The sequence below is a fragment of the Oreochromis niloticus genome, linkage group LG17, assembly GCF_001858045.2.
Source record: "Oreochromis niloticus isolate F11D_XX linkage group LG17, O_niloticus_UMD_NMBU, whole genome shotgun sequence".
Classification (NCBI taxonomy): Eukaryota; Metazoa; Chordata; class Actinopteri; order Cichliformes; family Cichlidae; genus Oreochromis; species Oreochromis niloticus.
Genome location: NC_031981.2, coordinates 3,642,850 through 3,655,915, shown reverse-complemented (window position 1 = coordinate 3,655,915; position 13,066 = coordinate 3,642,850). Strand labels below are relative to the sequence as shown.

Genomic DNA, 13,066 nt, shown 5'->3' with positions numbered 1-13,066 from the left:
CTCTAGAAGAGCATTCAGAAGAAGCATCCCCAACGCCCTATAGTGTCAGCACACAGTTCAAGTTTTTATATAGCACCAAATCACAACAACAGTCACCTCAAGGCACTTTATTTTGTAAGGTGAAGATCCTACAATAATACAGAGAAAACCCCAACAGTCAAATAACCTCCCTATGAGCAAGCACTTAGTGAGAGTGGGAAGGAAAAACTCTTTCGACAGGAAGAACCATGCTCGGGGAGACGCGGTCATCTGTCCGATGTCTTAGGCAGGTTGACTGAAGTTGGATGCTGGAAATAAAGTGCAAGGATCTAAATGACGCTGACGAGGTTAGACCACAGGTTACCCACAGGAGGTGAAACAGTTGTTTCCAAATACATAATTAAGCACCTATATTTGCTTACAAATTTTGATGTGCCACTTATAGAAGCGTCATTTCAAATAGAGAAATTTAAAATGTTACTCATGAATAAAACGTGTTATTCAGAGATGCGTTTTCATTTTGATGGACCGCTCTGCACCTTGCATTGTGGGCGTTGTCAACATTGAAGATGAATTCGTTAAAAGAAGTCCAGACTGTTTTGCTGTGTCTCTGTCCACTTGCTACCGCAGACCAGATGACATGACTGGCTTACAGTCAGTCTCTAATGGACTAATATATCAGTCTGAAGCTGTTAATTACAATATAATTACCTCTCAATACAGCAAATCACTCTTGCTCATCAGTCGCACAGGAGGCAGATGAAGTCCACGTGCCTCTCACAGCACAGCAGATTGGCTTCGCCATCAGCACATCGGGGAGATTCTAGAAATAAAATCCAATTCTGCTCTGCTTCTGTTTGCCTCTTGCATACATTGGTAAGACAAGTCACGCATGGGTAGCAGTGGGGCAAGTCTCTTCTCCAGCCTGATTAGTTCTGCTCCAGAAATGTGGAGAGTGACGAGCTAATCGCTAGGCATGGCGGTGGCGAACGGGAGGCCTCTGAGGGGCTTGGCGGGAGTGGGAGGAGGGTGCAGATCGATGATCAGCGGGCCCGACAACAGCAGGCGATGCACGGCTTCATCTGGTACAAAAACAACATGAAAGCATGTGCTGTGAGAAGGATGAGCAACTATTTTGGACGTCCCAGCCCTCTGTATATTCAGCGTCATAATCATGATGAACTTTTTCTTCCATTAACACAAAAAAGGTCAAAACTGCACCACCAGCCAGTGCCCAATTTTTTTCCGCCACATATAGTCCCCACATACTGAGAAAATGTTCCAAAGATGGCAGCGCATGTGGAAAATAGCAACATCTGTGTTAAGTCAACCGTGCCCCTGGGGTGCTCTGCCACCAGGAAACACTTTCACACCTCAAGCATTTGCATTTTACACCTTAATGGTTTGGCTGCACTTGAACTTGAACTTCAAGCTGTGAAACTCATTTGCTTATTGGGTCATTTGGGTGCTGTATTTCTTACTGCCGGTGATTAAGGGTGGGAGAAGGTTTAAATTCTACTATTATTTCTTATTATGTTTTCTATAATGAATAAAATATGGTTTGCAGTCCTGAGCGCACATTAAATAGGGTTCGGTGAGGATTGGGACTTTGTCATTTCTGTCAAATTATATTTTAACAAAAAGCTTCACTGTTGACATCTGAATGCACATTTTCATTTGGAAATGGTTCCAGTCATGATTCCTGCTTCTGTCTCGACTCCATCCCTGCCTGCAGGCTCATTCTCACGTCTCCCTGTGCTGCTGCAGTCTATGGAACTTTCTGGTTCTTGCAGTTCCCCTCCTGCAGATACCTTTACACCTTTTCTCCAAACACCCACACCAATCACATGCTCACCTGTTCCTCATTCTCTCTCCTCAGTAATTTGATTATTTACTTCCACCTGCTCCCAGTCAGTTTAACACGTACCTTATCCCATTACCCGTTAACGTAATCGTGTTTGTGGCCTGTCTACCAGCTGTGCTTATTTGAACCTGTTGGCTGGACTGTCTGTAATCGTTCGGTCACAGTAGAGGAAAAATAGGACAGCGACCTCCTTAAAGCTAGGAAAAAAAATCAGTAGTTGCCAAGGTTGCACTGAAGTTTTCTTTTTCTTTTTTTTAACTTTAAGCCGGTTGCAGTTGCAGCAACCAGTCGTTTCAAACCCAAGGTGACTGAAAGCACCTCCCCTGGTGGGTGAAACTGTCTCCAAACAGCACCAATGCTGGTATTGGTATTGGATCAATACTAGCTCGATAGCATTGATACTTTGTTTCTATCTGCCAAGTTCAGTATTTATCCCACCAGAATTGTTTTAAATAAGTCATTTTTTATGGTAGTAAAAAATAATATACATCAAAGACTCACTATTAAAAATTATATGAATTAGTAATGTTAATCATATTAATTAAACGTATTAAAATTGTACATATTTATAGCCCATAACACATTTAAACAACACAAGCTGACCAAAAGTCTACTTTCAAAGTACATTAAATAAAATTATTTATTATTGAGGAAATTAAAAATTACAGTAATTTAACTGTCATTAAAATGCGTTGAGAACTGATGATTCATCATGACACACTGCTCTCCCCTACATTAGTAACATAGAAAGCGGTAGAGTTAGGCTGCATTTTAGCCACATGCTAAACAAGAATAGTCTCAGAAACTAAAAGATGTTATCTTACAAATCAAGTCTCTTTTATGAATCTAGGCCTCATAAAAAGAGTTCCATTTTGGTGCGCCACATTCCATTGAAACGAATAGATATGAAAAATAATTAATCTGAAATTAATCTGACTTTTTGGTCTTGGGGCAGAAATCCATGGAGTATCTGGCCTTTTATGATTGGTCAATTTGAAGCCAATCACATGTACAGCAAATCTCCGCTGGCACGTTAACGCGGATCGCCCCGTGCGTGGGGCTGGACGGTGCTAACACGTTAACAAGGTGACCACGCATTGACACCATGCACAGGGCGATCCAGGTTAACTCGCTAACGGAGATTTGTCGCATTTATGCGGTTATGGTGTTAACGTCATTTTAACGCAATTAACGCTGACAGCACTAGTAAATAAATAACAGTTTTCTGAATTAGCAACAACAACTTCGATTGTACTGACAGCTAAAAGTAGATTATTGTGATCCAGGAAGACTCTTAAAAAACTGAACTTCTGTCAGGCTATTTCTGAAGCATGTTACAGTGCTATATGTATACATGACACTCAGTCAAGGATTTGTGATTGCACAGAGAGGGAGCAGAAGACGTCCACAGTTTGGCAAAACCTATTGGATTTGCGCTTGCCCTGAATGTAGGGGACGGCGTTTACTGGAGCCACAAATCAGTCAAACCTAAGGCTTTTTTTCCCCCACACAGTTTTCTACGACTGGATGTTGCAACTATAGGAGACACCTCCTGCTGGCCATTAGAGAAAATGCAGCTTATGGGCAAGACTGCTTCATTGCCAAAATATGTACTTAGTTTTGAACCCCTAAAATGGTCCTGGTGTGGCTGCTTAGCTGAAATATTGTTAAAGACACAGTGGCAATGGGACTGACACCTTAAAGGTTCTCTAAGTTATATATATTGAGTGATAAAACAACTTAAATATTTTTTGAGACACCATAGGTCAGTTAATTGTGTTTTACATCCTTGGAGATTCTTAGATTTACAAGCGTGTGGTTGCATTGTGTCTGTGAATATTGCAGCCATGCCCTTAACCTTCGGGGGATTTTAAATAATGTGCACAGTGCATCTTCACCTCAAAGAGGGTGAAAATGTCACCTAAAAACAGGTACAGATGCTGTCTTTAAATAACTCAATTTCTGCTTCATTATCTACCCATTTTTTCTATTTAATTTGTTCCAGTGGAAACCTTTGAAATCAAAGTGGGATTTACCTTCCTCGCCCTCATAATTAGCTGTGTTGTGTAGCAGGAAATACTGAGACATGTTAATAAGCTGCTTTGCTTTCTTGCTATAAAAGTTAGTTTAACTTAGCATAAAGACTTGCAGTAATGATCCTGGAGCACCTTTAGAGCTCACTAAAAAACACATCATATCTTGTTTGTTTAATCTATGCAAAAACCAAAACCGGCAAAGAGTGTGTGTGTGTGTGTGTGTGTGTGTGTGTGTGAGTGATGGGTGGGGGGTTGTAACAACTGTTTACTCCTCTCAGACACATAATTCCTGATATAAAGCAGAGACCTGCTGCATGTAAGGTGTTAGTTTGTCCTTCGCTGCCCGTCCTGCTTCAGATAAATGTACACACTCACACTGATTTCCACACTAAACACTTTCTCGTCTCTTGTCAGGACAGATTTAGACAATGTTCCACAACCAAACTCATTTCTTTCTAATCGTCTTTCCTCACCTGTCCTTGTGTTACCTGTCCCCTTCCACCTCCTTCCCTTTTCCCTTCTCTATCTTCTCTCTCTCTGCCTCTCTCTCTCTTTCTCTCCCTCTCGGCTGAGTGACTCGCTGAGATGGACGTAATGAGACAGGTCCATGCAGGGAGGGAGATGGAGGCAGTGCCATGAAGGAGTGCAGCCGTAAACAAGGTGAAAAATAATCAGGTGACGGTGGACTGCAGCTCTCTGAGGGCCCGCTGCAGCCACGGGCACAGCAGCCATGCAACAATACATCACTTTCGCCTTAGAAATGACTTTTTTTATATATATATACACCTTCAGTCAACTCTTGTTAGCTGTGGCGCAGTTCAGCTTACGTTATTTTTGTTTATTTGCTTTCATGCCCGTCTTGATTTAGCACTGACTCGCCTTGTTACTTGTTTACTCTCAGCCAATTTGATTATTCTTATAAATCTTTTCTTACATTTCAGTCTGTGGCCTTTGTGAGTGTGAATTTGAGGTTTGTTGTTGTAGGATGTCATGGTTTTCTTTTCAGACTTTTTTGGTGCTGCTATAAAAGGAATTTGAATTAAATAGGCTGTTTACATGGATTAAAGTGTATGCAAACTAACAGTGTTTAAACATTCAAGGTGGATTATTTTTATACTCACATTTGCATGGAAAAATAGTGAGTTAATCAAAACATGCCCAAAGCTTGCCTAGATTATAAGCCTTTATATTTAATCCTGCCACACAAAGTGATTTGCAAGCAAAGCCATTTACAATAAAACAGGGAGAACGTATAATTCATTAGGATACAGTTCAATCAACCAAGGTAGACAAGTTCAAATAATTCTTATGGCAAAAATAAACTGTTTGTGGTGACCATCCTTGATTATTATGACATACTGGAAAAAAACAGAAAGCCCTGAAAATTTATGCCCTGAAACTCCTTTGGCACTCCTCCTTCCCAAATACACACACACACACACACACACACACACACACACACACACACACACACACACACAGAGAGAAGCTAAAGTATTGATGGCAAACTTCAAACTGATAACAGATGCTGCTCCTCATGCTCGGCAAGCTTGCAGAGACTGTATATAAAGGATGAACATAACCACTTCGATGTTTTAGGCCAAACTTTTAGGTGCAATGACAGTAACTCTTGAACCACTGGTGCAATCGGAAAATTTCAACAGTTCCTGAAAGGATCAACTCTGTGCTTTTTTTTTTCCCAGTGATATTAGGATCATTACGGTAATCCAAGGCAGGGTGCAGAGCTCCATCACATTCACTCACTCGCGCTCTTTTCGGTCAGCCAGCCTGGCTGGAATTACTGTAATGACCCTAATATCACTGATAAGCAGAGTCACTTTGGGATTTTTTTTTTTTTTTTTTTAATTGAGCAAATGGTTCAGAAGTTACAAATGTTTAAAAAAAACTCATTGCAAAACACCTGTCTGACGCCAGCGACAGGTTAGATTTTAGATGTTTAATTACAATATATGGACAAAATGTTAGAGTGACTTTATCAGCAAACTTGGTTAGCAAGTTGAATCCGTAAATTGTACATGTGTAACACGAATAAGCTGAAATGGAAATTATTATACTGTTACTTGGCACTAATGTACAATTAATTTTATTCACTAAAACTGAAGCACAATCTTCTTGGATGGTCGGTACTAGTGTTGTGCGATACTGTAGACTTTAATATCGATCCGATACCAAGGGCCAGTATTGCCAATACTAAAGATTCAGTCATTGTTCATAAAGGAAGTTTGATGTATATTTCTCATATATTTCACAAAAACAAAATTCTTTCATAGAATTCAGTGGGCCACATACTACATACAACTTAGGCTACGTTCACACTGCAGGTCTTAATGCTCAATTCCGATTTTTTGATCAAATCCGATTTTTTTGTCTGCTTGTTCACACTACAAATAAAATGCGACAGCAAACGCGCTCTAGTGTGAACGCTCAAAGCGGCCCGCATGCGCAAAAGAAGACGTCACACACAACGTGCTCTGTTTAGACCCAGAGCAAACAGTATTGTTTGACTGATGGCCTTAATATAAAGACTTCAGACTTTACATTTCCCAATTTTTGCTTTATTATGTAAATAACAAAATAACTTAATGTAAATAACCTAATAATGATTCTTATTGCTGTTTTAGAGGAGCGGTGCTTCAAAGGATAGCTGCAGATTTCTGTCAGAATCTGCAGATTATACAGTACAAATAAAATGTTCACGTTTCTCCAACGTTGTCTTCCCAACAGTTTCACTGACATCTACACTGGATGGCCAGGAAGCGTTCGCGATGTCCTCTCGGGCGCTTCTCCGGCGCTGATAATTGGTGTCTGTCTTGTGTCAGTGACATCAAAGACGGATTTAATGCGACATGACCGTTCAAACAGCAGTCGCTTTCTAAAACATCGGATATGTATCGGATTCAGTACCACATACGAAAGTGACCCAGATCAGATTTGAAAATATTGGATTTGTGCCGTTCACACTGTCATACCATGATCAGATATGGGTCGCATAGGGTCAAAGAAGTCGGAGTTGATGCGCTTTCGCCTGCAGTGTGAACGTAGCCTTAGAGGATAGAAACAAAGTATCAATCTTGTCGCTCTACTGTTGTTTCAATACCAATACCAGTGTTTTTAACGATACTATCGATATTTGGATCGATCTGCCCACCTCTGGTCTGTACAACAAAGCAGGCCATGTTTTGATCCACAAAAAGCAACACCACCACTGTCACAATAAAAAAGTTCAGTAGGGATGTGCCTGCAAGATGGTGATTAACTACAGCCCAAAAAGCCAAAACACTCCTTTAAACCTTAACAAAATCTAAATAGATTTCTCATTATCACTGGGAGAAATAAACTACAGAGAGCACGTTAATGTTTTGTTCCAGGCTATAAACATGCTTTTTACTGCTGTTTAGTTGGGCAGTTTAACAAGAGTCTGTGGGGAATGGCTCACTTTTGGAGTCAGTCTCAAGTGGTGACTCTAAGAACTGCAGATTTTGGCACTTCCACATTAGCTTCAAACGAATGAGTTTGCTGCTTGGACTCTTATATATACGAAACAGAATGTGCTCATCTAGTTCCAATGTCCAACCTACGGCCTAAGCACTAAACCTTCTCACACTTCAGTTACATTATCGGTGTGCGTAGCAGCAATACTTTAGTGCGTGTGCTCGTAATTGCTCAATATGATATGAAAAAGAGTGTAATGTACTATGTGACATATTATGTGAAATCCCTTTTAAGCCACTACAGATTCGGGACTTTATAATATTCACTTCATAATTTGACCTTGAGACCATAAGCCCCCTAGAAGCCCAGGGCTTCAGTCTTGTCATGCTGCAAAGCTGTGGTGGTCTGCCTGTGTTGTGTCTTCATGCAGAGGATTTTAACTTGCCCTAATGGCCCCAAAGGACAAATAAGTCTTTTCAAAGACAAAATCCACTGAAATGTTAAACTCAAGAAATGTCTCCCAAAGGCAGTGTTTCCAGCTGCACTGTGGTACACTGTGGAGGTGGGAACGGTGTAAAAACAGGCAGAAACCTCTGGAGCATTTGTACTTATATACATTACCATGGTTTTAACTCGAGTTAGCTGGGGATAAAAGGGAAAAAAAAAGAGTCAGACTTTCATCAAAAGTAATGGGAATAAAGCTTAAATGGAAACTTAGGCGGGACCAAATGTCTTTAATGAAACCAGTCATATGTTGTAGAAACGCCTTGTAGACGTTGGACCTATGCAGTCTGAGCTAAGACAGGCCTTAGAGTTGGATTGCATCACTTTATTGCCTTATTGTCATCATCATCATCTACAGTGCATCTGGAAAGCATTCACAGCACTTTACTTGTTCCATATTTTGTAATGTTACAGCCTTTTTCCTAAATAGACTGAATTCTTTTTTTTCATCTCCATATTCTACACACACCACAAAAAGTGAAAAACGGTTTTCTTGAAAAACTGAATTCTTGTGAATACTTTACAGTATTGTGAATACTTCAGGAGTCCTCCTTATAAACAAACAAACAACATGACTTCCTTTTGCAGTCATAGGTAAAGATAGACTTTGATCACACGTCATTCTATATGTTTAAGGAAACCATTAGCGCGTTCCAAGAAAATGTATATTTTGCAGCATGAAAGCATTACAATTTCTTTAATACTTCTCGGTACTCTAATAGTTCTGCTAGCAGCCATCAGATCAGCATACCTTTTGAATGTTTCCATAACTGATCAACAATGCATTCAAACGATGTAGCTGCATTCATCTCAGCTGAATGGCATCATCTGCCTCTGAAGTTCAATGTTTTATTCATCCTAAACACATTTTTTAGTTTTCTGAGATAGCCACTGGGTGTTGAATAGCAATAATGCTTTATATGTGTAGAGGGTGACATCGCAACCTCAAGTTTTGAGGATCGTTTTGTGCCACAATAAAGCTGTACCTTCGGGGCTGAAAGACGAAGCCAGGAGAGAAGTGCTGCAGTTAATTGAATGGCCACTTGAGCAGGTTTCTGCCAGGAAAGTTGTTGACCCTGGTGGGATGGGGCAAATTAATGTTGCACTCAATTATGGTAGCACTGTCAATCCACTATAACACTAATTGTAGGGCACAGATGGAACAGCACAGCTGTGTTGCCCTGAATTAATGATTTAGCCTAGCCTAATCTGTTGTTATTGGACATAACTGAATGAATATTAGCTGAACAAGTAAAACAGTATTAAGTTATGTTTACCTGTATTTCCTTTTGGTGCAGATATTCAACTATTTTAAAAACGGTAAAGTAGCTAAGAGCAATGGTAGGCTAAGGGCATTAGCTAATATAGGGCTGTGGATGGTTTAAAAAAAAAAAAAGTTTAATGTTATTTTATTTCTATAATGATGTTAGCTTGGTGTTTTATATCATGCTCCAAGTTTATGAATGAATCTGGCTAAATTAGTAGCACCACTAAGCTGCTAAGTTAGCTACAACCACAATGGTAAAATCACAACTTATAAATGGAAGTCTTAATAGGTGACAACCATCTGCAGTATATAGTTGCAATACAGCTATTTGAGCAATATCAGTATTACCTGAAATGAATGATCCTAAACTCACATGGAAAGTATTTCTATTAGTGCTGTCAGCGTTAATGTCGTTAAAATGACGTTAACGCCATAAACGCATTAACGCAGCAAATCTCCGTTAGTGAGTTAATGCGGATGGCCACATGCGTGGGGCTGCACAGCGTCAACACGTTAGCGCGGTTAGCTCATTAACACGTTAATGCGGTTATGGCGTTAATGTCATTTTAACGACATTAATGCTGACAGCACTAATTTCTAAAGGTCCAAGAGCTGTTTTGTAGACATGTGACCATGTGATATTAACTTGACCCTCGTTGTGAACCGTGAGAATTATAGTGACACTGTAGGTCAAGTGAATAAGGCTGCAGTCACACAGCCCTAGAGACTAATCCACAATCACTTGCCAACCAATGGCCATGATGAATAAATGTGTATTCTCTGACTGGTTGGCAAGTGGTTTCTGGAGGTTTAATGGCAGTTGCTGAAAAATCATTCGCTAAAGCCCCATTCATGGCTGCCTAGAGTGATCTAAATGGTATCCATCTTTGGCACTTTTCACAGTTTCACAACCACTTGGGAGAGTAGCTACCAAAAGTGTTTCTAGGCAGGTTGGTGTGTTTTATGGAAATTATGGGTGACTGCAGCAATCTGCTAATGACCAAAATTGCAACTTTTACTTCAAAGGAAAATGGTATCCATCTCTGGTCTGTGTCAGACCTTTTCAAGTTTTACCTCTGGTTAGCTAGTAAGCGTTTGGAGTCAGGTCAGTATTTTCCATGCAGGCAACTGTGGTAATCTGCTAGCGACAAAAGTAGTCAATGGGTCAGAGAAAGACATTTTCCCCTGGCAGCCGGCATATCACATCCAAAATGCCGACTGCTCTTAAGCACTGCAGTATTACATCACATGAGAAACCAGAAGTCTTTTTGGGACCACAAGCCTGGTGGCTGTTCAACAGAATGCAGGTTAAAGGTTTTTTAAGAATCCTGTTGGCGTTAGGAATTATGATGAACTTTGAAATTGTTGATATAGAGATGCTATGAAAATGTGTTCCACTGGGCTTAGTCTGCCATTATGCAGCTTTGCAAGTTTAGTGCTGCTGATTGATGACTGGGTTTGGTGACTCCCTTCCTAATTCTGAATCTTATACAATTAATTTCAAAGTAACAATGTAAAGGACTCAATTCAAACAATTCTCAGCCTGGCTGGAAATTAACAGCATGAAGGTTTTTGGAGGTGGAAGAAAATGAAATGGAAATTGCTGCTGCAATGCAGTGACTCAGCAAGTGTCAGGGAATGTCAGCTGCATTTGAGATGCAACAGTGTGAGAAATTTCAGCAAAGAAATGTTTGATGCAGCCTCTCCCTCATAGCAAATGTCAGGTGTAGGTGACTCTTAAAGCTCTGATACCGATTTCGATTTATTTTTATATTTTACAGCATTTTCAGCAGTGTTACAAGATCTACAGTAAGCGTCGGGTCTCAGTTTCCTTCCCATCAGAAGAAATTGAGAAATGTGGTCGGCTTTGATCTTTACCACGCTGCTGTACAACACTCCCGTGTAAACAATAAAGGTAAGCCCAACCAATCGCATCGTTTGGCATGTCCCACTGCTACACTGCTGTTTTTCCCCAACTTGAGCTATAATCAAGGCTTGCAGAGGCAAAATCGATTCAGTCACCCAGTTCTGCTGTAAAACCATTTATTAAAATATCAAATACTCCGCCCTGGTGGATGTGTGCCCGGTGATTACCTTTGCAAATCAATTAAGCTACTGAGTAATTGATTGGATGCGAGTCCGTGGTTCCTGGATCCGTGTGTTTTTGGAGCAAGTGAAGGTCAGCACGTTCGTACCAGCTTTGCTTCAGAGTCGCCTCTTTCTGTCGAATGAGGCTGAGTTAACATGAACGGAGGGATCAATAGAGAAGGGGTTCGGTTTATGTTTCGGGATCTCTCCAGGGGATAAAGAAATAGATTGTGTGGTTGTGTTCAGCGGTCACACTTTAACTTAAATGGAACATTTCTGCGCAGAAACAAAAGAAAAGCGTCTTTTGTTTCACAGAGTATTATTTACAAAGATTGAAGCAATGTGATCTTAAACTATATTAAAGAAAGAAACTTATCTTTAAAATCACAATTTTGCAATGTAATATGTGACAGACATCAATGTTTCTGGTGGTAGGGTTGTAGTTTTGACTATTATTACAGACACAAATTCTGCCTTTAAGCTTTGGTAACTCACAAAGGATTTATCTTACAAATACTGAGGGGATTTTGTGGTCAATGCTTCTGGAAAGCCGGGAAATAAAAGAAAGTAGACAATTAATGAGCCTCCTGGCATGTGAATTGGTAAATGAAAGATATTCCAGAAATGCTGTCTTGTTTTGGGTTTTTTTGCAATAGCTAAATACCTGGCAGCGTCACGATGTGACAGTCACTAAAACTAAAGTTAGATAAACATCATGGAGCCTTCACAGTTGCACCTGAGACGGGTAGCAAGCAGAGTGCCGGCTGGATGTGAACTGGGATTAACATCAGCAGCAGCATTCTTTGAGGCTGTTGCTACGGCTCTAGAAAAGGCAAGTTTTCCCAGAAGGCAATTATTCATTAGATTAGTGTGGAAACAAGGTTCTGGTGGTTGTGTACTGATGAATTACAGTGGCCAGTAATTTGCACGGTAATTAAAGATTTGAGCTCCTCGCTGTGCTGGAAGCATAAATCACATTTGCAAAGATGTCTGTGAAGCACTCCACCTCATTACAGCCAAACTCCTTGTGTTTGAACTCAAACCTTTATCACAGAGACTTTTCCATAACCCAACATGGTTTACAACATAATGTTTTGTCTGCACGTCAGAAGAGTTAAAGTCAAAATCTCCCTGAATATGGTTCCATACACTGAAAATTGACTGAATAAAAATACAGTTAACAGCTGAAATTAAAACTAGGACTAGGCCTAAGTTGGTGGTTTTTGATAAGTCAGAACAAGCTGCCGGGCAGTCACAGCTGCATTATTTTATTTGTGTAGTGTAGTAATCTTAATATGTTGAAGGTTGCTGTCTGTACAAAGGCTGTCTGTGTTTTCATTGTTTTTTGGAACACTGGTAACTATTAACAAAGATTAGAAGATGACTGGCTACTTATCTACAGTCAGTGGAGTTACTTTGTTTCTTTTTAGCTTAAGTTGGTGAGATGCTGCTAAATGAAGAGCTAAACAAGCTGTATTATCTTTCTCACAGCCTAAAAAGTGCCATCACTCTCAATATAGAGATGAGACATGAGGTGTTCAGTTTAGCAAAAGTCTAGAAACAGAGTGAAAAGCTATGTAGCTGTGACTGTACTCGATCTTTCCACCTCCCAGCATCTCTAAAGCTAAAATGATTGTCTGTTGTATATTTTTTTGTGTCATCTACAGACTACCAATAATATACAGTTATGCTGTCATAAGGTATCCTTTTAAGGTGGTGCCCGACACTGTCACTCCCAATTCTACATTTTTTTTTCAATGCAACAGGTTACAAGCATGAAGTGGTTTTTGAACTAAAATCACAATCTTTTTTTAAACCTGACCAATCTAACAATGAACCTTTGAGTGCTTAAAACTAAAGAGCAGGTGAAAGTAT

At 40.0% G+C, this 13,066-nt stretch overlaps 1 long non-coding RNA gene across 1 annotated transcript in view; it reads left to right on the top strand.

The window, feature by feature from the left end:
• Positions 1-13,066, top strand: part of LOC106098238 (uncharacterized) — a 63,943-nt gene that overhangs the window by 29,151 nt on the left and 21,726 nt on the right. The window contains exon 2 of the long non-coding RNA XR_001224387.3: positions 10,885-11,018. This is a non-coding gene — a long non-coding RNA (uncharacterized LOC106098238). The remainder of the gene's footprint in view (positions 1-10,884; positions 11,019-13,066) is intronic.